Source organism: Balaenoptera borealis (genome assembly GCF_965194805.1).
Source record: "Balaenoptera borealis genome assembly, chromosome: X".
Lineage (NCBI taxonomy): Eukaryota > Metazoa > Chordata > Mammalia > Artiodactyla > Balaenopteridae > Balaenoptera > Balaenoptera borealis.
The window spans coordinates 11,237,972-11,261,711 of record NC_138881.1 but is presented as its reverse complement, the minus strand read 5'-3'; the positions used below and the strand labels follow the sequence as shown (position 1 = coordinate 11,261,711).

At 42.2% G+C, this 23,740-nt stretch overlaps 1 protein-coding gene and 1 long non-coding RNA gene across 3 annotated transcripts in view; one reads left to right on the top strand and one right to left on the bottom strand.

Annotated features, from left to right (window-relative positions):
• The window catches only part of GPM6B (glycoprotein M6B), a 191,065-nt gene that overhangs the window by 105,004 nt on the left and 62,321 nt on the right, over positions 1-23,740 (top strand). The window lies entirely within an intron of this gene.
• LOC309620037 lies at positions 9,865-18,223 on the bottom strand. Its single transcript, XR_014239395.1, has 2 exons — positions 12,356-18,223; positions 9,865-10,655 (listed from the first exon to the last, which is right to left on the bottom strand). It is a non-coding gene; the product is annotated as an uncharacterized lncRNA (long non-coding RNA).

Sequence of the window (23,740 nt, the reverse complement as noted above, 5' to 3'; positions counted from 1 at the left end):
TTGGCTTAAAGTTATCCCAATCCCCTGCCAAAAAGTGTGGTTAAAAATAAATTATAAATAAAAGGATAGCAAGTAATTGCAATGTCACTGAACAGGGTGTGCTGGAAGGGAGAGTAAAGAAGCCCAAGGGGAGACAATTAACTCAACGTAGAAACCCAACTGGATAACCACAGATGACACAGTGATGGCTCATTTTTATCACTGCTCCCTAATTTTTTTTTTTAACAGCTTTAGTGATATATACTTCACATACTGTACAGTTCACCCATTTAAAGTGCACAATTCACAGTGTTTTAGAATATTCAGAGTTGTGCAGCCATCACCACAATCTAATTTTAGAACATTTTTGTCCCCCTAAAAAAAAAAAAGTATACCCATTAGCTGTCATTTGACTTTATCCCCAACTCACTCCCCTGGCCTTAAGCAACCAACTAATCTGCTTTCTGTCTCTATAGGTCATTTTCTGTTCGTGTCCTATTCTGGACATTGATCAGTATTTTAAACGGCACCATATGTGATCTTTTGGGTCTGGCTTCTTTCATTTAGCATAATGTTTTCGAGGTTCACCCATGTTGTAGCATGTATCAGTACTTCATTCCTTTTTATGGCCCAGTAATACTCCGTTGTGTGGATATGTATCACATTTAGTGTACCCATTCATCAATGGATGGACACCTAATATCTTTTGGAGATTACGCTGATGGCTTTTGGTCAAATCCTAGAGTAGAATTTCCCCTGACCCTCCCACCTTCTATGCATCTGTTGCTCCAGGAGATAACTCTTGGGGTAAAGTGTTTACATCTTCCCCAAAGCATCCCATGCAGTATTGTTTACTTACATTAACCACTTGGAAACGTCTTTTGAATCAAGGCAAGTAATGACCCCAGGATCCCAGAAAGGAAAAAAATGGGGTTTATGTTAGGTCCAAATCAGTAGCTACCACTTCAGGGACCTTCACAATGAATCACTTTATTGAATAAGTGTGAGAAAAGAAAGATATTAGTTGTCCAACAATGCTGTTGCCAAATTTTGTGGAAACTGAATCTTTTCTGTGGAAACAGCATACATTTTATTCTGTGCCATGGAATTTCCCCTCATTTGACCCAGCGGGTAAAGGAAAACTCTTATGCAACCATCCCATTTTAAAAGTTATTCTTTTATATGTAGGCTAGTTAATAACCAACAATAGACAATTTTATCTAAGAAGAGATGACTAAGATCCTGTATTTCACTTTTAGCGAGAGCTGATTTACATATCTAATTCATCTTCCATTAGCCAAAGTTAGGGGAAATAAGGAAATGCAAGAAAAACCCAAGCCTGGTTTTGGATCTGATTTCAATTCACTTGTGGAGATTACCTTCCAAACTCAGAAACTGAGTAAACTGTCAACTTTTTGCCGAGGTGTTGACTTTTTATTTTTGAAATCCAGCAGTTGTCAGGGACTGTTCTCTAAAAGTTATTTTTAATACAAAACATTTCCTCCCATCATTTAAATAACTCTTTTGCTAGGAGTACCTATACACACACGCGCGCGCGTGTGCGCACACACACACACACACACACACTCTATTTCAATGTCTACGGAGGACTTTTCACTTTCTGGAAAATTCTGTGCCCAACTTGAATCTTCCTCAGTAATCTGATTTCATGCCTAGATTCGAAATGGAGACATTTCACAGAATCTAGGAGTTCAGAATGAGGCGCTGTGCTTGGTACTTGGCAGCATAATTTCTAATTTTTCCACCAGCCCTTCCACCCACTTACTGGACTCCTATAGTTACCCTAGAAGTACAGCATCCAGAACTGCACCCCAAACAACAGATACCATCTTGCTTTCACGTTTTTGGTCATTCAGCATATAAGCTCTAATTGGCCTTTTTGGGTGAACATGTTATTGGGCTCACCCCCCCTCTTGGAATCATGGATTTGGTTCCTAAGACCTAATTTTAGGATGTGACATTTGTCTCCCATGACACTTAACCTTTTCACATTCTCGTTTTGTCAAGTTCCTTTTGGCATCTGATGATTTTTGTCATCGTGACAAAAGGGAGTGGGTTGGCCTCACTTCCTAGTTTCCTATCACCTACAGACTTAACCAAGTGGGTGTCAGTAACTTTGCTGAGCCGCGGATGAATGTGCTTCAGTAGCAGAAGGGCCAGCCCCACACCACTCCAGTCACTGGACGCTGCCTGAGGTCTGTGGGAAATCAACGTCACTAAAGGTCGATTCTTCCAAATTTTCTTGTGAACAACTGGCAGTCTGAAAGACCTTTACCAAGTGCCTTGCCATATCCAGATAGTTTGTGTCTGGAAAATTCCCTCAGCCTAATAATTTAATTACCTTAGAAAAAAACAGGAAGAGAGGCTAATCTTCTTACATCTGGTAATCACTGCATCCTCTCCTAAGTGTGCACAAGACATTCTTTAATAATCTCTTCTAGACTCTTGACTAGGATGTGTATCAAATTCAGGAACCCATGGTTTTAAAGCCATATATCTTCTTTTTCTCTTTGGAAAATTGCCAGTGCCTTTCGTTGACTCCGTTGCTATTACAGAGGAGGGTGTAGCTATTTTTTCTCTAGGTCTCCAAGTCCCTGGTATGTAATGTGTCTTCACTGTAATGCTTAAATTCCTTTAGAATATCTTCTACTAATTGATTTGGGTCTTCAGTTCTCTCTTCCTAGGAGTTTTTCGTACTCTTTCCTGGCTGAAGGTCATTGTTCTTGGGCAAGACGTCAGCAGCAAAATGCAGTTGAGATAATCAGGTTTTTCTTGTACCTGTTGGGATTGAAACATCAGCCCATGGATTTAGCCCATGACCTCTTTGCTCTTTTTGATCATGACGTCATGACCCGCTTCATTGTTTACAAAGTGCCCTCGTGTGCATTTGATCTTTACACCCCTGGTAAGCTGGTGACTTTACTAGCTGACCTTTTAGGAATTCTGAAGAATTGCTTAGAATTCACTTGAGGAAACAGAATTGAACTTACATTTGGCGACATGTAGGGTTGAGTGACTTTTCCTTTTTCTGCTCTTTGTAGCAAAGCAGCCATCTCCTGGCCTTTTCACCACGTGACCTTTGCTGTATTTCATCACCTGCACTTAGATACTCTGGAGCTCACCTTTCTGACTTTCTCCTCCAAAGTTCTTGTTCATCCTTTAATACAGGCCCTTCTCTCTGTCTTTCATAGACACTGCGTGGGGAGGGAGATTCCCATAAACCCTTCCAACTCCCCTGTTCCTCTTTCACTTCTTCTGGGGCTAGTTGACGAGTATATTACCAGAATATCAGTTCTGAGATTGTCCCAATCCTCTAAAACCGTCTTCCTTTGGAAACTCTTGACCCTGGAATCAAATTGGCCATTTTCTGAACCTTTGGAAAACCTGAAGGCCGGGACCCTTCCCTTCACTGTGCCCCGTGTGCCGCCCCTCACTGTGCGAAGACGTAGCCACTTTCTCTCAAGATTCCCTTCGCTTCACCCACTTAGCTCCCAAGGGGGTTGGCATTCGGTCTAGTATAGCAGCCCCCCTAACCGCCCCCCCCCTCGCCCCCATCTGCTTTCTATAGGAGGGAATTGGCGGCATTGCCAGAAAAGGTGATTCAGAATTTATCAGCTCCCCTGCTTTTCTGCTGAATAAGATGCTCCGCAGATCGGCTTCAGTGATCTATTTACCTTACCGGGCATGTCCTTGGAGAGCTGGGCAGAAGGTTAAGGGTCAACATCGATTTCTTTCAGAGTTGTCAAGTCTCTTGCTGACTTGCCACATTCCTTTGACTATGAGAGTGGAGAGTCAAGCAACAGATGGCCTTTTAAATGTAACTTTATTGATACAACGTTGGCAACTTTTTCTCTTGCCTCCACTGACCTCTCACTGCTCTCCAGAAATAAATGGGCCACATGCTGCTGTCACTTGTTATCAATTCTGAATATAATGAAACAGGTACTAGAAAGAATTGCGTTGGGAAAAATATTAATTTGGTTATCACATATGATCCAAAAGATGAAAGGCAACGTTGAGTCTTTCTTTCTGGTTTCTCTCACCATTTCACTGCAAACTTAAGAAAAGGAACAAGGATGGACCAGAGGGAAATTATTTCTGTGTTGTTTTGCCAAAGGCTCTCTCTTTCCTTTTCAAAACCCCACACATCCTGGCGTTTTGAAAACCAGTATAATTATACAAGGCAGCTCTTTCTCTGGGAAGAAAGTGAGTGAGTTTCCCATTAGGCGATGATGGTTAAAATAATCCATCGGCGCTGGGACCAGATGTAACTAGAAAAGTCCGTTCAAAAGCTGCATTCATTTGGGAGCGAGAAAGAACAACCTTTCTCATAATGAGCCCTGGGTAGCAGCCAGCATGGAAAGAGGTCGCACAATTGACAGTTTGGCGTCTGAATAACTACTACAAGCTTATTTTTGCTTGTGGTGTTACAGCTTTTGTGGTTTTCTCTGGGGCTGAATCCCTGGTGTCTTCAAACAAAGTTTCCACTGAGTCTGACTGTCTATTTTTGAAACCTCTGTGCATTGTGGGACTGTAATCTACCACTTTCGTAGGAGGTGGAAAGAGTTACTATGGCATGAGCGAGCAGAATGGGGTGCATTAAACTTTAATTTCAAGTGGATGTAGCATGTGGCTAGGCCATTTGTTCTTTTCCAGAAATGAGACGTTCTAAGACGGTGTAAAATTTTCTAAATCTTTTGCTGTTTATTTTTCAAAGATTGCCCCTGGAGGATGGTTTGGTGAAACTCTATGTAATATGTCAAAATGTGCAAGATCCCTTGTCATCCCAGCAGAACTGAGAAGGATACTGTTCCTGAAGGTTCTGCTTGCTGCCTATCCAAGATGCAAAGTATTGGTGGGCTTGAGGGTGTGGGAGAGGGGAGATGACTTCAAGGCTATATGGCTTTCTATGGTTATACCAATTTTAAACTATTATTTTCACCATTGAAGTCAGAAGTGAAAGAGACAGCTCTTTGGGGAGAACAGTCATAATACTTGGCTCATTGGGTGTTTTCCAAAAGCTCTAAAATGTACTTTTATTTATTATTATTGCTTCATATTATTTCTTTTTTTAATAAATTTTTATTTATTTATTTTTGTCTGCCTTAGGTCTTCGTTGCTGCACACGAGCTTTCTCTAGTTGCGGCGAGCGGGGGCTACTCTTTGTTGCGGTGTGCGGGCTTCTCATTGCGGTGGCTTCTCTTGTTGCAGAGCATGGGCTCTAGGCACACAGGTTTTAGTAGTTGCGGCATGTGGGCTCAGTAGTTGCGGCACTTGGGCTCTAGGGTGCGTGGGCTTAGTTGCTCTGTGGCATGTGGAATGTTCCGGACCAGGGATTGAACCTGTGTCCCCTGCATTGGCAGGCAGATTCTTAATCACTGCGCCACCAGGGAAGTCCTGCATATATTACTTTTGTTAATTGGATCTGTCTAGGTCACTTTTGCAATTAACAAATTAGTTGAATAGAAGACCAAGAGCCCAAAACAGGTTTTTCTTATTTAAGTACAATATTGAGTCCTGAGAGTCAATTTGAAAGCCCAGTGTTCATTATTGACTTTTTCAATAACAAAACATATCAGTGTGACTGCCAAAGTGTTGAGAGCCAAAATAGTATTAGAAAAAATGATCAACAGTTGAATTTTTGTCTGAATTATTTTTAACAAAGAGTATGAAAAAAAAAAAAACCTCCTTATTTAAAAGCAAACATAAATATGTTGAGGGTTTGACTGTGTTAATGGTCTCCTATTCACAAGGGAATAATTTTACAGTTGCCAAAATGGCTCCTTGACAGCATGGAAAGGATGAGAGAGGATAATTACCACATCAGGAGCAAAGATACTGGGAAACCTCCCTACAGGGTTTTCACCAGAGCTTATTTTATGTGACCGTCTTTTTTATTTAAAAAGCTTCTTCTGAAATTGTAACAAGTGCTTTGCCTTGGTTGGACTCCACACAGGAGCCATCTTTTATAGTCAATCTTCCACTATACCAAAGTGTTGTAAGATTCCTGTATATTTCAGATGACAGTCATATTTTACTCTTCCGACCAAAGTTTCTGTGACATGTTTGTGCTCTGTTCCTAAAATCCATAAAACTGAAATAACTAAGGGGAGGAAAAAAGAGGAGGTCGATGATGGAAGAAAAAAACTAGTAAGGATAATCTAGTCTTCTAAAATTCCTTCCTATATAAAAATCACCTGGGCAACTCACAGAGCTTTTCTTTCAACTCACTGTGAACTATTTGTCTTAGCGCGTGTTAGCACTCAGTGATGTTTCAGTTGTTGCTATGATGTAATATCATTTGCTGAGGTGGTGAAACATGGATTTCTTTTTAAATCTGGGACTGGAATGGCGGATGGGGAAGAAAAGAGGAGTGAGGCAATGACAGGGGTGATGCAACTGACAGGCATACATTCATTTCAGTAGCTGTACAGATTTAGTTTCAAACACTGTTGAATACTCTGTGGGTGGTAGAATCATATGTGGCCAAGAGTGTAGTTATAATAGCTAACATTTATTGAATGCTTACTTTTCTAATAAGCACTTTATATGTATTAACTCATCTATGCCCTATGACCTCATGGGATAGCAGCATTCAAATTCTGGCTCCTCCACTTCCTAGCTGTGTGAATGGGTGCAACTTACTTCATTATTTTTTAAAGATAAACTATAAGTACCCATCCCTTGGGGTTGATGTTAGCATTAAATGAGATGGTAGGCATAATACATCTATAACGATGCCTGCTATATAAAAAACTCAAAGAGGTAAATAAATTAGCTGTGAAAAGAAACTGCTTACACAAAGGCTTACACGTGAATGTTCATAGCGGCATTTTTCACAATAGCCCCAAACTGGAAACAACTCAAATGTTGTTTTAGCTGGTAAATGGATTTAAAATAAAAACAAACAAACTGTGGTATATCCATACTACGGAACACTACTTAGCAACCAAAAGGACAGACCTGTGGATACACACAACAATAGGAAAGAGTCTCAAACGTTATGCTAAGTGAAAAGAGCCAAATGCAAACATACTGTATGATTTCATTTATGTGATATTCTGGAGAAGCCAAACTGTAGCAACAAAAAGCAGATCTGTGGTTGCCAGTGGCCGGAGAAGATCAGCTGCAGAAAGGTACCAGGAAACTTTGCAAAGTGGAGGAACTGTCTCTGTCTTGATTGTGGTCATTACACAACTGCATACAATTACTAAATTTCATCAAACTGCACACATAAAAAATAGGTGAAGTTTAATGTATGTAAATTATATCTTAAAGCTAAAAAGCACACTTGCCGCAAATTGTAAGGCTGTATGATACTAGATTTTCTTGTATTTTAAAACTGGGGTGAATGGGTTTGAACACAGATCCAGTTTGGGGAACTGTTTAGATTATTTTCAAGGAGAAATAAAGCAGATGCTGTTGAGTGCTTACCGTATGCCTGTCTGTCATGAAAGAGACAAAGCATGACGCCCCAGGGACTGATCGCTAGTCTTTATTCTTACCCAAATTGTAGGGAGGTTCCAGACAGTTCATGCACACGAAACCATCAAGAAATCCCATGAGCAAATAGAATTCAAGGTGTGAGGTGCAGATAAGTATTGGTGCGGATCGGAAAGAGGGGAGAGAGTTGAGTGGAGATTGCAGTAGCCAAGGAGGGTCCCTGCCAGAGATAAGACTTGAAAGGGTTGGATAGACTATGCTGGAAATAATTTGAAGAGAGGCGTGGAGGTCACCATGTATACTCGAAACTGGCCGGACTGGAGCGTGTTGGGAAGACCCAGATTGACGTTGGTAGCTTAAGGTTGGCCGTGGCGGGAGTATTTACACTGGGGACAAGGACAAATGCTATACAGATCCAGGTCCCCCCTACCCCCCGGTGTTATCCGTGTACCAGCGTACCGCTGATGGTAATCTTAAATAATCATGAACTTGAGAGACAGGAGCAGGCAGAAGGATGAGAGGTGGATGGGAAGGTGTTGAAAGAACAAAAAAAGAAAAACAAGAAAGAAAATTATTCTTAAGGGGGATGAAAAGGCGCAGGTATTTAATGCTGAAAGAGGAAAAGGAGGATACTTTTTGTGTAGTTTCCTAGAGAGCTGAAGCAGTGGCATGCCTTTTCACAAGCACAGATGTAATCACTTCTTACGCAAGGTGGGGTGTTTTCAGACCTTCAAGAAAGGGGGCTCCCCCTTGCTTCAACAACTTCTTTGAGGTACACACAGCACTGGACTTGTCAATGCATGCGGTGCCGGTCGGGTCCTCCGCGCTCTGTGCCTTCTGGTACTTTTTAGGTTTCTGGCACATGGAAGGCAGTCAGTGTGGTGGATGAACGAAACCATGAATGAATCCCATCACAGCATTGCTCATACTGTGTGCTTACAACATCACATCTTGCTTACTTGTCTGTCTCCCCAGTAGTGTGACCTCCAGGAAGAGCCAGGAAGTTTGTATCTTTGTGTATCCTAGCGCCTACTGCTGTGCTGATTGAACTAATGAACTTAGTCGGTTTCAGTTTTGAGATAACATGCAGTTAGCAAAAGATCGGTTAGATGCTGGTCAATAAAACAAACCGCAGCCTTTCTTAAAATATTATAAAAAGGTAGCTTTGGGTTGTGTACAACGTGGGTCAAATTCTCGTCTCTACTGTTGGAGGGCACTAGTCTGCCAATACCTCAGTTTTCTTCGTACTATACGGAAGCGTTCCACTATCAAGGTCTCTTCCAAGTCTAAGATGCTGTGATTCTACGAGCGAGTAAAGTGCAGACTTTGTGGGCCTGAAACCATGGGTCCTTTATTGCTGCATATTAAGATGCAAAGTTATATACTGCATGGAAGTTTTCTATATTTTTGTTTGACTTCTTTGCGTCAGATTCTTTTACCCATATAAATGATCATTGATAAGCGATGCTGGCTAATAATTACTGCCTTACGCTATCCCATTTCTCTTTCTCCTCATCTGCGATAGGCTGAATAATGCCCGCTCCCTCCAACCTCCCACGCCCAGGTCATAATCCCCGGAACCTGTGAATGTATTACCTTATATGGCAAAAGAGACTTTGCAGACATAATTAAGGATCTTGAGATGGGAAGATTATTCAGGTGGCCCAATGTGATCACAGTGGTCCTGGTCATTTAATTGTCTTTAAAACTGGTGAACTTGACACTAAAACGCTGGTAAACATAACAGCGGGGAGGCTTGTACTGCAGCACAGTGGGAAGCTCAACGCGTCTGCCCGCACTGTGCCTGGTTCAACCACTGCTAGAAGTCTCCGAATTTCATTAGCACTCAACAATTCACCCAGTTCCCCCAGAAAAGGAGAAAAACCCAAGCACCAAAGCCCCTCACTAATTATTGTAAATGCTCCCAGGTTACAGTTTTGCGGGGGGGGGGGACGATAATGGCAAAATGATGTTAAAGTAGAACAAAAGCTGAAGAAAACCAGGAAATTGTCCCCTTAGAGCCTTCAAAAGGAAGCAGCCCTTCTAACACCTTGATTTAAGCCCATAAAACTGATTTGGGACTTCTGGCCTCTAGAGCTGTAAGAGAAGAATTTGTATTGTTTTAAGCCCTGAAGTTGGTTGGTCATGTGTTATAGGAGCGGTAGAAACCAGTAAATCATCTCTTCTCAAGATTTACTTTTTTTTTTTAACCATGTTAAAAACCATTCAATTTTATTAACGTATGTTACATTCATAAATATTCTAAGTAAAGTCTTTCACAATGCACTGTATGATCCTAAATCAAAATACAGATTACAAGAATTCAGAAGCATTCTTGTTCTTCTGATACACTGATCTGAGAATTGTGATTTCTATGGTTTACAAAATAGAGGCTAATTATTTAGTAAACATGGATGTACCTTAATTTTCTGACCTTTTGGGGAAGGGTTACCTACACTTTTCTTGAATATCTGTGAAGATGTCTTTATTTGCACCGTGTCAACTAATATTCATGACTTCTATTGTTTTTATGAAGATAGGTCATGATTTTAATGGGCTGCCATCTTTTTATGCTTAAAAAGCAATCGGAACAACCATTTAAAATTTAGAGTGATCCTTGGTCTAACTTTAATACAAAGCATGATTCTCTGAACACTTAACCAGTAAATCATCACTTCTCCAGATTTATTTTTTTTTAATTTTTTTCCAAGGGATGACTATATTTATTTTTTTAAATTAATTTTTATTGGAGCATGGCTGCTTTACAATGTTGTGTTAGCCTCCACTGCACAACAAAATGTATCAGCCATACACATACAGATATCCCCTCCCTTTTGGGCTTCCCTCCCATTTAGGTTACCACAGTGCACTAGGTGAGTTCAGATTTACTTTTAAATAGAGCACCCTTTGCTTTCCAAACTTCACTGTCCATAGGATCACCTGGGTGTTTCGTGAAAATGCAGATTGTGATCCGGGGGTGTCTGGGGATGAGCTTGAACCTTTGCAGTTGTGCTGGGTGCCCAGGTGATGATGCGGCCGCTGGTCCCAGCTCACACTGAAGAGGAAGGCTCTGGAGGCCGTATTCATGGTCCAGGCTTCCGTCTCCTCCATCGATTTGGTCAGCGTTCCTAAAATATCATATCCTGTTGGGGCTCTTTAGTTTCTGGAGGCATGTGGAGAATTAGAAAATGTTCCAAAGCGAGCCACGAAGACTTGGAGAAGAGCCAGTATGGGAAGAATCAAAGAGCTGTAGTTATTCAACCTGAGGAAAAGAAGGCTGAGGCATGGTGTGATGATGATATGTAAGCACCTCGAGAGTTATTCAGTGGGGAATGGTGAGTAAGTGCTCCTCGTGTTGACTGAGCCAACTCCAGGATGAGAGAGCAAAGAGAATTTGGGTTCAGGAACGAGGGACAGGCAGGGAAGGCTGTGGTTTTATTTGATGTGTAGACTTTTGTAGCTGCGCGGGGCCCCGGGATCCAACTAGCTCCATCTCCTCATTTGCAGATGATGAAACAGAGGCCAAGAGTGACCTTTGCAAGGTCACAGGCAAATGACAGAGCCTGAAGTCGAATTCACTGCTTGATCATATTCACTGCACTTCCTCAGAGGAGCATGCGCAGTGGGTTAAAAGATGGGTGGTCGGTCGCTCGTCTCTTTGAAGTGATTTAAGATTGAGGCAATCTCAGGGAGCCTTCAGGGTGATGGAAGTATTGTATGCCTTGCCCTTGGGTTTGGTTACAAAGGTGGGTGTGTGTGCGTGTGTAAAACCCATCAAGTTATATGCTTAGGATTTGTGTACCTGATGTATGCCTATTATTCATCAATTTAAAAAATTTTTACCAGCATTTGGAAAATGAATACTCTGAACTTTTCATAATAGCCCCAAACTAGAAACAATCCAAATGTCCTTCAACAATAGACAGGATAAATAAAGCTGTGGCATATTCATGCAGTGGATTTCGATACAGCAGTGAGAGTAAGTAAACCACTACAGTGCACAGCAACGTAGATGGATCCCACAAGCAAGTTGTAAAATGAAAGAAGCCAAACAGGAGAGAACGTTCCATGTGTTTCCATTTATATAAAAGTCAAAGCTGAGCAAACGTATCGGTGGTGTTAAAAGTCAGGGCAGTGGCTAGCTTAGAAGAGGGGTGTTAGGGGCACAGGAAGGACGGGGTCTTGGGTGCTAGTAGATATATTTTTAAAAATCTGGCATCTGGTTGCACGGGTTTATCCATTTTGTAAAAATGGAGTGAGGGGTATGTGTCTCATTTCTGCATTTTATTTGTGTAGATTACATTTCAGTTAAAGATTAACTTTAAAGTGGGACTGTTAGAAGGTTTAGCGGGGAACCTCTTACAAGCCTTTCTACTATTAAGCTCTGAAGAATTTAGTTTTAGGATTTATTTTAAAGGTACACAGGTAGACTGCATTAGAAAATGTGTGCTTTCATAGAATCATTAGAAAATACACGCTACAGAGAGAAATCTCCTGTTAAGGAATCTGTAGGTTTCAATCTCAGCAGTTGTAAACCAAAAGAAATTCATTCCGTAGTCTGCTTGCTTCCTGAGCTAGTACAGTCTTTCTTTCATGAAAATCTACGAAGCCAGCACCAGCCCTCAGTTCCTTTTTGGCTCTTTGTAGTTCTATAGAATGAAAGAATGGGGTCATTTTTTTCAGAGAAGCAGCGTGACATAAAGAGTAAGTTTGTTAGGAGACAGTTTTGTCATGCCGGGCACATTTTCCAGCAGCAGCGACTGGAGTGCTCCTTCGGGGTTCAAATGATGGGAAGTGGTTCAGGGCAAGCAGCCGACCAATCAGAACTCGTCCCTCTGAGCCAGAGTACGCCAGTAGCCACATCCACTTCCGGCCACTGGCCGGAGAGTTTCAAGCTAGCCGGTTAACTTACCTGAGAGCATCGCAGCCCGTGAGACGGTGCAGAAAGGAGTTAACCTAGTGGGCCTGATACTGCTCTCCTTAACGAGGCCTGCTTGCGAGGTTGGCCCTTGGCTGGTGTCTGGGAGCTTGGCTGGCGAACAGTTCCCTACGTGGATGCGAAACTTGGCCCTAACCGATGAGGCTGGATCAGGGTGCGTAGACTGTCCAAACAGATGGCTTCTGCTTAACACCCGCTTGCCTTCCTGGAGGCTGGGATTTCACTCTGCCCAGGCCCAAGGTGCCTTTGTGGCCAGCCGGAGTCTTTCTAACAGTTGCCCTGGCAGAAGCATCTCATACCTGTCGTATTTTTGTCACTGAGGGCAGAGTACGCCCCGTGTGACCCTTCATGGGATAGAGAGAGAGTAAGGATGCCTGCGTGTGGATTTCTCCAGACGCCACGTGTGTCTTATTCCCTTATGGTCTGTGTGGCTGTAATAAATTGTAACCGTGAGTACAGCTGGCTGCTGAGGCCCCTGAGTCCTTCTAGTGAATCTCTGAACATAGGTGTGGTCTTGGGGGCACAGAAACCTAAGTGACTATTTAAAGCAGTTTTTCTGCTTTTTTCGAATGAAAATTAGGGTGGAAGGCACTCCCACGTGCTGCTGGTGGGAGTGCAAATGTGGACCAACCCTTTTTGAGGACATGTTATCAGTCTATCAAAATCAGAAATTCATTGCCCTCTTGACCCAGAATCTCACTTCTGGAAATGTATGCTGTAGCTCTACACCTACCTGGACAAAACCAAGGACGGACCAGTTTTTCCTTCTCTTCTTCCCTCAGGACTGACTTGTAATAGCCAAAGGTCAGAAACCATCTTCTGCCTGCAGAGGGCCGGCTAAATCTCCAGGGGTCTCACACTAGGAAGTACTACGCAGCTGGAAAAAAGGATGAGGAAGTTGTATATTGATATGTAGAAAGATTTCTTGTGTGTATTAAATAAAAAACAAGATATGGGACAGTCAATATCGTACGCTACTTTTTGCAGAGGAAAGGTGGGAGGTGTGTGTGTTTATGCTTTAACTGTTAGAAGTGGTGCCCTGTATGGGGGTAAGTAATACAGTCACTAGAGGCTGGAGAAGTGAGAATTCTCCATGTGTAGGTCCTTATATTGCTCTGATTTTTCAGTATCGTTGTATTGCCTACTAACGTTTTCAAATTAATTGGAAACTGGAAAGGGCCGACAGGAGGCAGCATAGATGAGGTAGATCAAAGTCATGCTATTAGAAGTGAAAATAAGGAACATTTTACATTCTTCAAATTTGCTTTTCCCTTTGCTTACTTCGACTATGGCCCACAAGTTAGCTCCCTGTTTCTGTAAGTTAAAAAAATAATTTGGCACCAAGCCACTCCCATTCTTTTCCCTGTTGTTTACGGCTGTTTTTGTGCTACAAGGGCAGAGTGGAGTAGGTGGAACAGAGACCACATGGCTGACAAAGCCTAAAATATATACTAGTGTGGTGATGACTTTAGGAATTCCTATGTGAAGGTAATTTCTAGTTGTATTGTCTTTTTTTTTTTTTTTTTGGCCGTGCCATCTGGCTTGCGGGATCTTAGTTCCCCGACCAGGGATCGAACCCGTGCCCCCTGCAGCAAAAGCAACGAGTCCTAACCACTGGACCGCCAGGGAATTCCCTTTAGTTTTATTGTCTTAATGTTATGATGATTGTTAATATAATCCAGAAAAATCAGTGATGTTCAGCCTGAGGCTGATGATGTTCAATTGTTGCACCACTCATTTTTTGGTGAGTACTTACGGTGTGCCCATGTACACATCTGGCCTCCAGGCAGTGACGGTATTCACAAAACAGCCACCTGATGCTGTAAAGCAGTGTGTGATTCTGTCACAATGAATGGGACCGAGTGTGGGTGCCGTATGAGTTCACAGAATGCCAGAGTGGGTGAGGACGGGCATCGTGGAAGTCCTGATAGTTCTGTCTTCTCAGCTTCTTTTGATGAGTCTGGCTTCTTCTTAATTTCATTCCTACCTGGTTCAGGCCGTGATCATCTCTGACCTGAATAGCTGTACCTGCTTCCTGACTATTTCTCCCACATCTATTTTTTTAAACAACTGGACTGTATAATTTGCACACCATCAAGTTCACCAGTTTTAAAGACAATTAAATGACTCTTAGTAAATTTGCCAAGTTGTATGGCCACCACTACCATCCAATTTTAGAACATTTCCATCACCCCAGAAGATCCCTTGACCTTATTTACAATTAATCCCTGTTCCCATCCCCAGTCCCAGGTTCCCTGGGGAACCACTAATCAACTTTCTGTTTCCCTTTCCTGAACATTTTATATAAATGGAGTGAATAATATATATTCTTTTATGTCTGGCTTTTTTCACTGAACATAATGTTCTTGAGGTTCATACATGTTGAAGCATGTATCATTACTTTGTTTTTATTGCCAAATAGTATTCCACTGTATGGATGGGCCACATTTTCTTTATCTATTTACCAGTTGATGGACACTTGGGCTGTTTGTAATTTTTAGCGATTATAACTGGTGCTGCTATGAACTTTCATGTATGAGTTTTTCTTGGGTGTATACTTTGCAGTAGAATTGTCATATGGATAATGCTGTTTAACTTTTTGAGATACTTCCATATTGTTGCCCAGAGTGGCTGCACCATTTATATTCTTGGCAGCAGGCAGTGTATGAGGGTTCCGGTTTCTCCTTAGCCACACCAACACTTGTCATTATCTTTTTGATTATGGCTATTCTAGTTTTGGGAAAGTGAAGTGATATTTCATTCTCACATTTAGTTTTGTCAGATAGGTCCCTTAATATCTTTGTAATGGCCGTAGAATATTCATGTGGTGTCAGGCCTTAGAATGTAGAAAGAAAATGTAGGTGTTAATTCTGTACTTCACCTTCTGTGTCTTGAAACAAGTATGATTGAAGAAATACCAGAATTTTTAAAAGCCAATTAATATTTAAATCACAGTATTCGTAAAATTGCTTGAAAAAGAACCTTGGTATTAAGCAAGTGTTAAAGCTGTAATTTGGAGGGCTTTTTTGGCTTTATTATAAAGTCCAATATTGTAATGACTCACCTGACGTGATATATAGGAGCCATTTTCTAATGCACCAGCATTAATCCACTTAGAGCTGAGAGGCTAATGGATTAGCAAACACTTTCATTTTCTGTAAAGAAATGGATATTGTGAGGGCCTGAGTGATGGCAAGAAAGGAGGCTGAATAGAATCATAATTCATGTATTCAAACTGTGCAAAAATAGAGGTGGGATCAATGTTGCGTTGGAGTTTAGATGGGATATTTATGCCTTGCATTTAGAAATAATACAGTGAATCCATAAAGAACAAGAATCCTTATTTGTTTAAAGTAGACTTGGAGAGAGAAACTCATTGGTAAATGTTAAAATTTGGTCTCTGAATACTTAATTATAGTAAAAATTGTTTGGATTTTTTTTAATTGCCTTATTGCTCTCTTAACTGATTTTCTGCCAAATTTCTCTGTTCAACACTCAAAAGTTGGGCAGCAAGTTGTGTGTAAGAATGTTTGCAGACACGTAAGGTGGTATTTTCGCTCATCTCAGATCGTTTCCTAAGGTCTCATCTTTATATTATTTCCGATTTGGGGATTTGGGATTTAGAGTACCATGTTTATATATTTAACGTATGGAAACATGACAAATCCTGGGCAAAAACGCTCAGTGCAAATAGACATATTGACGGAGCAGCCAGGCCATCTGCCCGTCTTCGTCCATTAGTGGTCGTCTCACTGGTGTCGTTCAGAGAAAACGCTCACCTTATTGTACGTGCGTGTGATGAGGCCAAGAAATGAGCGATTACCGTGTGTGGTGGTGACCCACCACAGTACTGACATTTGCCTTAAAAAGTGTGAGTCAGTACTAGGAAAGATGGTTAGTTAAAGACGAAAAAGTTAGTTTAAGAAAAAAAAAGGGTGGCGGGATAAATCAGGAATTTGGGAGTAACATATACACACTACTATATATAAAATAGATAACCAACAAGGACCTACTGTATAGCACAGGGAACTATACTCAATATTTTGTAATAACCTATAAGGGAAAAGAATCTGAAAAAGAATATATTACACACACACACACACACACACACACACACACACACACACACACACACACACACACACACACACACACACACACACACACACACACACACACACACACACACACACACACACTGAATTACTTGGCTGTATACCTGAAACTAACACAACATTCTAAATCAACTATACTTCCGTAAAAAGAAAGGAAGAAGCCAATTACAAAGGACCATATATCTAAGTCCAGAACAGGCAAATTTATAGATAGGAAAAGTAGATTAGAGATTGCTTAGAGCCGGAGTTGGCGAGCGGGGTAAGGCTGGGAGGAAAGGGGACTGACTGCCAATGGGATCAGAGTTTCTCGTAGGGGTGACCAAAATTTTCAAAATTAGATCGTGTTGACAGTTGCAGCCGTAGAATTGAAACAAGTGGAAAGGGAGGAATAAACTAAAAACTATTGAATTGCATACTTTTCATATGGGTGAATTATGTGGTATGGCAATAATATCTCCAATTAAGCTGTTTTTTTTAAACATGGGTTTTGGCCTAATCATACATTTTAACCAGTGAAAGAAATATGTTGAGTAAATGTTAGTAATCCATCAATTTATGTTCTGCCCATTGACTCATATTTTAATTAGGGAAGTATGCATCTCTAATTACTGCCATTGTGTGCCTCAGGCTGATGTGTTTGGATAGATCTCTTTGTCCATGGAAATAGTTGTTCTTTAATCAGGTCAATAAAACAATTACTGCTGGCAGATGGATGTGCCTCCTGTTCAACATCGAGGTCATTTTGAGCCCCTGGGCTGCACAAACTGTTGGTGGAAAATGAAAACCACTTGGTGTTTCTACAGATTGAGCCCTACCAATGTAATATATTCGATTTGTAAATTTACACTTAATAATATACTTTGCCAAGTGTTCCCTCTCTGGTAGTGAAAGGCTGTTTACTTACCAATTTTTTAAAAGAGGTGGTGCTATGTGGTCCATTTTTATTTCTTTAAGACAGAAAAATGATACTCTTATTTTAAAAGCCACTGGAGATAAGCATTGCTAATATCCTAGTAATTATTATTTGAAAAATTAGGTTCTCATAGAACGTGACCACGTTTTTCTCAACCTAGGGTAGGTGCTTTGGCGTGGCACCAGAGAAGTAATGTGTGTGGTCTCTGTTCCATCAGAGGTCAAAGCCTTTGTGGAAAAAAAGCAGATGGACACTTAGGAGAAAAAGAATGTCATAATGTGGTCAATGAGGGGGACATAGACGTGAGACATAGTGAGAACCGAATCATGGGGAGGGTTCCCCACAAGCTACAGCTCTTGAGTTATACCTTGAAAATGAATAGAACTAGAACAAGTGGATGAGCAGAGGGAAATGTGAGGAGGAAAGTGGTCCAAGAAGCAGAGGCAAGAAGGTACACGTGGGGAGCCAAGAGGATCCTGGAGAGTGAGCATGGATGATTTGGTTTCCAGGAGGGCGATCCCCATGGGCTGTGAGAGCCAATCTAATCTAGTAGGCAGGGGTTCTACTGTAGATTGTGGGAACCACTCAATGGAAGTTGTTCATTTCGGACCAATAAGCCTTGATCTGGGACTTGAGATGGGAGATTGTAGAGGTTGGTAACCAGCTGGACAGCCATGGTTACCATCCAAGCCAGAGGCCGGGAGAGATTGGATAAAGGGGAAAGGACGGATTTGAACTACACACACACACACACACACACACACACACACACACACACACACACACACACACACACACACACACACACAACACACACACAAATATATCTGGTACCTAAACCAGTGTGGAGAAGTCATAGCCAACTTACATGTATTTTAGAGAGAGAAGAGAGTATGTGTGTGTATATTGCATGTAGAAGGATTTTATGGAATTTGAATGACTGTCCCAAACAATACAGTGAAGTGGGAATATAGTATGACCATTTTACAGATGTAGACATGGATGTCCAGAGAGGTAGAAGTTAAATACTTCCCAAAGTGACTTAGCTGGTAAATGGAGGAGCTGGAATTCTGAATGCCTGAAGATTTTAAGTTGTTGAGATGGGGTGATGCTTCCTGATGACGGGAAGGAGAGCATTGGGAAGAGTGAGGGGGTGGCATCAGATGGGGGTGGACAAGATGAATTCAACTTAGCATATTTTGAGTTTAGAAGGATGTGAAATATTTAAGTGAAAATATGTGTATGTGTAAACATGTATTGTGTGTACATGGGACACATGTATGTGCGCACACCACGTGTGTTTGTGGGTGTGTCCTGTGCATGCATGTATATACCTGCATTTGTGCACGATGTATGTTTATATGTGTATACATATATACATAGGTACATGTGTATGCATGTCTATATGTGAGGTGTTTGTGAGTGCATGTGTATATGCGTGTTCAAGCACATATAGATGTATATATTATGTGTGCACGTATACAGTACACACGCACACATTATACATCTGCATGCTTTCACTTAAATATGTTACAGCCTTCTAAATCTAAAATATTCTAAGTTGAATTCATCTTCCCCATCCCCACCAGAACTTTCTTCATCCTTCTCTTCGTCTGTGTATCTATGTACATATATGTGAATGTATATCCATATATACACGTACGTGTGGTGTGTGTTGTAAATGAGCCCCTGGTGCTTAGAAAAGAAATGATGGCCTAAAATTTAGAATGGAAGGGTTTCAACCTACAGAGAGCATTTGAATCTATTAGGGTGACCCCATGAGAAAGAGACTGGGCACCCAACCGAGCCTCGGAAACATTCACAGTCAGATCATAAATAGAATAGGAGAGTGCCCTCCGGGGGAGAAGGGATTCCTTCTTACATGGGTAGGTGTCTCTAGGCAGTGCCTGACCAGAAGTAGGAGCCCAGCAATGTTGGGCTGAATGTCAGTGTTGTGGGGTTTTATTTTTTATTTTATCAAAAAATTTTTTTAAATTAAAGTATAGTTGATTTACAATGTTGCATTAGTTTCAGCTGTACAGCACAGTGATTCAGTTATACAAATACATATATCTGTTCTTTTCTAGATTCTTTTCCATTATAGGTTATCACAAGATGTTGAGTAGAGTTCCCTGTGCTATACAGTAGGTCCTTGGTTATCTATTTTGTATACAGTAGTGTGTATCTGTTCATCCCAAACTCCTAATTTATCCCCCACCTTGCCCCTTTGGTTTGTTTTCTATGTCTGTGAGTCTGTTTCTGTTTTGTCAATAAGTTCATTTGTATCATATTTTAGATTCCACCTATATGTTATATCATATGGTATTTGTCCTCTGTCTTACTTCACTCTGTCTTATGATCATCTCTAGGTCCATCCATGTTGCTGCAAATGGCATTATTTCATTCTCTTTTATGGCTGAGTAGTATTCCATTGTATATATGTACCACTTCTTCTGTATCCGTTCATCTGTCGATGGACATTTCGGCTGCTTCCATGTCCTGGCTATTGTAAATAGTTCTGCAGTGAACATTGGGGTGCATGTATCTTTTTGAATTATGGTTTTCTCAGGGTATGTGCCCAGGAGTGGGATTGCTGGATCATATGGTAGTTCTATTTTTAGTTTTTTAAGGAACCTCCATACTGTTCTCCATAGTGGCCGTTGTTTGTCTGAATGTTTGTCAGTGTTGTGGGTTTTTAAAAAAATATTTATTGTGTGCCTACTACGTACCAGGCACCGAGTGAGGACCCGGGGGAGGGGGGGCCACCAGGAAGTTTCAGACTTGGCACCAGCCCCCAGAGTCCTGGGCCAGGCCGGGAGATCACGCTTAAAGCATTAGCATAGCCCACAGTGGGAGAGGAAGTGCCGGGGCTTCAGAGAGCAGGGCAGCTCAGGTCACTGGGGGTCACAGAGGAGGACACCAGGGCCGAGCCTGCGGTGGTGTCCTCCAGAAGGAGGTATTTCCCATAAACTCATTAGCTCTGATGGAGCAAATGTCTTTAAAAACTTTTAAACCAACTCTGACCTGCTTTCTTAAGCTCTCATTTTGAAGTCTACCTTGGCACTTTTCTCATTCGTGGATCGTGCTTTTAGTGCTGTCTCTAAACACACATCACCAAACCCCAAATCATGCAGATTTTCTCCTGTATTTTCCTCTACGAGTTTTACAGTTTTACATTTTGGCCTATGATCCATTTTGAGTTAATTTTTTTTTTTAAGGTGTGTGTCTAAGCTCACGTTTTGGCCTATGGACATCCGATTATTCCAGCACCATTTGTTGAAAAGAATAGCCTTTCTCAGTCAAGTTACCTTTGGCAGAAGTCAGTTGACTGTATATGTGCGGGTCTATTTCTGGGCTCTCTGTTCTGTTCCACTGACCTATGTGTTTGCCCTTTTGTCAAAAGCACGTTGCCTTGATTGACGTCGCTTTATAGTAAGTCTTGAAATAGGGTACTGCGAGTCCTCTGACTTTGTTCTTCTTTTTCAGAATGATTCTGGCTGTCCCCGTTTCTTTGCCTTTCCATAAGAACTCTAGAATCTGCTCGCTGATAGCCACCAAAAGGCTTGCCAGGATTTTGACTTGCCTGCATTGGGTCTACAGATTCCGATTACAGAGAATTAAGCTATTGTTTTGAACACTGGTTTTTAAGTCGGGCTTGAAGAGCTGGTATTAGGAAAGGCCCAAACTGAGAAACCCTCCAGGCCAGAGAAGCATCAGCTAACAGAGAAAAAGGGGCTGGGGCCTGTGCTGTACATGAGAAAGCAAGGTGGAGGTGGGAGCCGAGGGTTTGGAGGTCCAGTTAGAGAAAACAGAGAGACAGGCTGACTCAGGATCAGTGACCGGGGACTGGATCGCGTGCTCACAGACGCACTTTGGTCCCAGAGTGAGAGACGCAGACCTGAAGGCAGGAGCAATGTTTAGGCCTCTGATAAAGGCCGGAGACTTACCATAGCTCTGTGGGGCATGGGAAGGGGCACGTGGGGCATAGCTCTGTGGGGAGGCGAAGCAGATGGCCCCCGATGTCATTTTTGGCAGGAGGGCCGCCCCATGAGCCAGGCTTAGCCCAAGCTGGCACCCGGCTCCATCCTGACCCTGGGGAGAGCTCTAACGCTCCGAGTCTCCCCGGGGTGGGGAGGGGGGGGGCCCTTGAAAACCACCCACCTGGCCCTAGGGAAGGAAGTGGAGTTTGCAGGAGGAAGGGAGTCATTTCAAGTTATCCCTGATGGTGCTGGGTTACTATTAAAGGGCGAAGAATTCATTCTGAGCCAGAGAAATCTTCAGTTCTCCCGCCTCGAGTTGAGACGAGACTCTGTCTTTCGGAGAATTACTGTTTAGTGGCACGGAACACTCATCATTTCTTTTGCCGGCCGCTTAGAGATTTGCTAGATTGATGTTTTTATGACCTTTCAAACGTTCCAGTCTGGTTGGCCGCAGCGCCTGTTGCAGCTTTAAGAGTCTCCGTTCGCCAAGACAAAGGTGACGGGGACAGCCTCCGAGGTCGGGTGATGTGAAGTGATGGGCCTCCTCAAGTCTAGGGCAGTCGGAGCATCCACGATGCCTTTCAGTCTTTTTTCTTCTTTTTATTAGTGGTGATTGGAAACGTATAAATAAACATGGCAAGGGTGTCCCCTTGGAGGATTCCCCCTTAATTAAGTATTTACAATAACCAGATCTCTTCATGGCGTCAATTTCTCTGGGAGAAAGGGAGATGTCACGCTCCATAGCCAGCTTGGAGGAGGAATTTGGGGATAATTATTATTTTTTAATCAAAGAATTTAATTGTAATTTAGTAAGAGGGCAGATGCGGATTACTCAGTGGCCCAGTAAATATTTTATAATAAGTTTTGAGGCCCTCGGAGAAGAGGCTCACTTTAAGAAAATGGAAAAGCACACCAGCCTCTTTGAGGGAGGCACATCGTTACATTCAGATACTGTTGCTAAGAACAGCGTGGCTTTTTCCCTCCTCCCCTCTCTCCGCTGCTTTTTAAAAGCAGCAGCTTAAAAGCCTCTATTGTGTGGAGGGGAGAAATATGCTAATTTGAGGCATACTTCCCGTCGGAGTCTTTTTTGAGCCTGTCATAGGTGAGATATGACTGATGATAAAGAGAGGGGGAGGTGGCAGGGCTCTTATTGTGCCCAGAGAAAGGGGCTGAAGCCGGCGGCGGCCACTCCAGGCACCCTGACGCCCCTGGGGTGTGCGGGCCCCGGAGGTGAGTGGGTCCCAGTGGGCTCACTGGCCCGCCGCCCCGCCCCCCCGCCTCCCAGGGAGGCGGTGTGCTGAAAATTATGAAATGCAAGGGACTGGGGGGAAGGGGGAACCTTCCACCTCCTAGACACACCGTAGCCAAGAGAAAAAAAAAAATCAGTGTTTTGAAATGGCAGCAAAAACTTTATTATGCCAAGGCTCTGATGGAAGCGTGATCTAGATACTTGGGCTCTCATAGCCCGTCTGCACGGTGTAATACCATTTGGGTCGTGTTCATCTTTGTCGAGTCTTCACTTACTCACTCGGCTCTCCCCTTGGATCACTAGTTGTGTGGCTCAAGTTCGAGGCATTGAACTTTGATTTTTTTACGTGGCAAAGTGAGCCAGGATCTCTGTACAATGAGATGACGGTATCCGTAGGTGCAATGGCTCCTTCCACAAAAGGAAAAACATTTTCCTTTTACTCCGACTGGCTGACTTTTAGGCAGGGAAGTGCATTGATTTAATTCCTTGTGGACACATTTTAGCGCAGTTAGTTTTTTAAACGTGTGAATTTTATAACTGAAGTATAACACAGGCGTTACCAAACAGCCATTGGGTTGCAAAAGTGCTTCCAGATTGAAATTTCACATGACTCATTGGAGGCAGTTCATATACTTGTCATTTATACCTGTAGTGTATTCTGTCCATACAGTCCTATGGTTTTATACCGCCGTTTGAAGCCAGAAAATGAGTGTTAATTGGATTCTAGGTTTGCTTTGAGTGCTTAGTAGATGTGGATGGTTGTATGCTTTAGGTGGGAAACGAATATATAGGATGTCCTTATTGCAGTGGTCTCTAAATGTACTTTTTTTTTTTTAATTAAGCATTGCGTCTTTGTTTCTCTTCCCGATAAAGTTTGAAAAGCTAAAACATGAGAAATCTGCGTTGTAAAAATGGGAAGTTACAGCCACGGAGCTTCATTGGATAGAAACTAGAGTTGGAATTCATTCATTCACCCCTACAGAGAAGTAGCTCACGTACCTGGATGCACACATGTATTAAATTAACGAGACTGTACATTTGCTTCCTCCTTAAATTAAGGTGGGGAGTCTTCCGTTTCGTGGGTTCTGTTCGCTGGTCTGG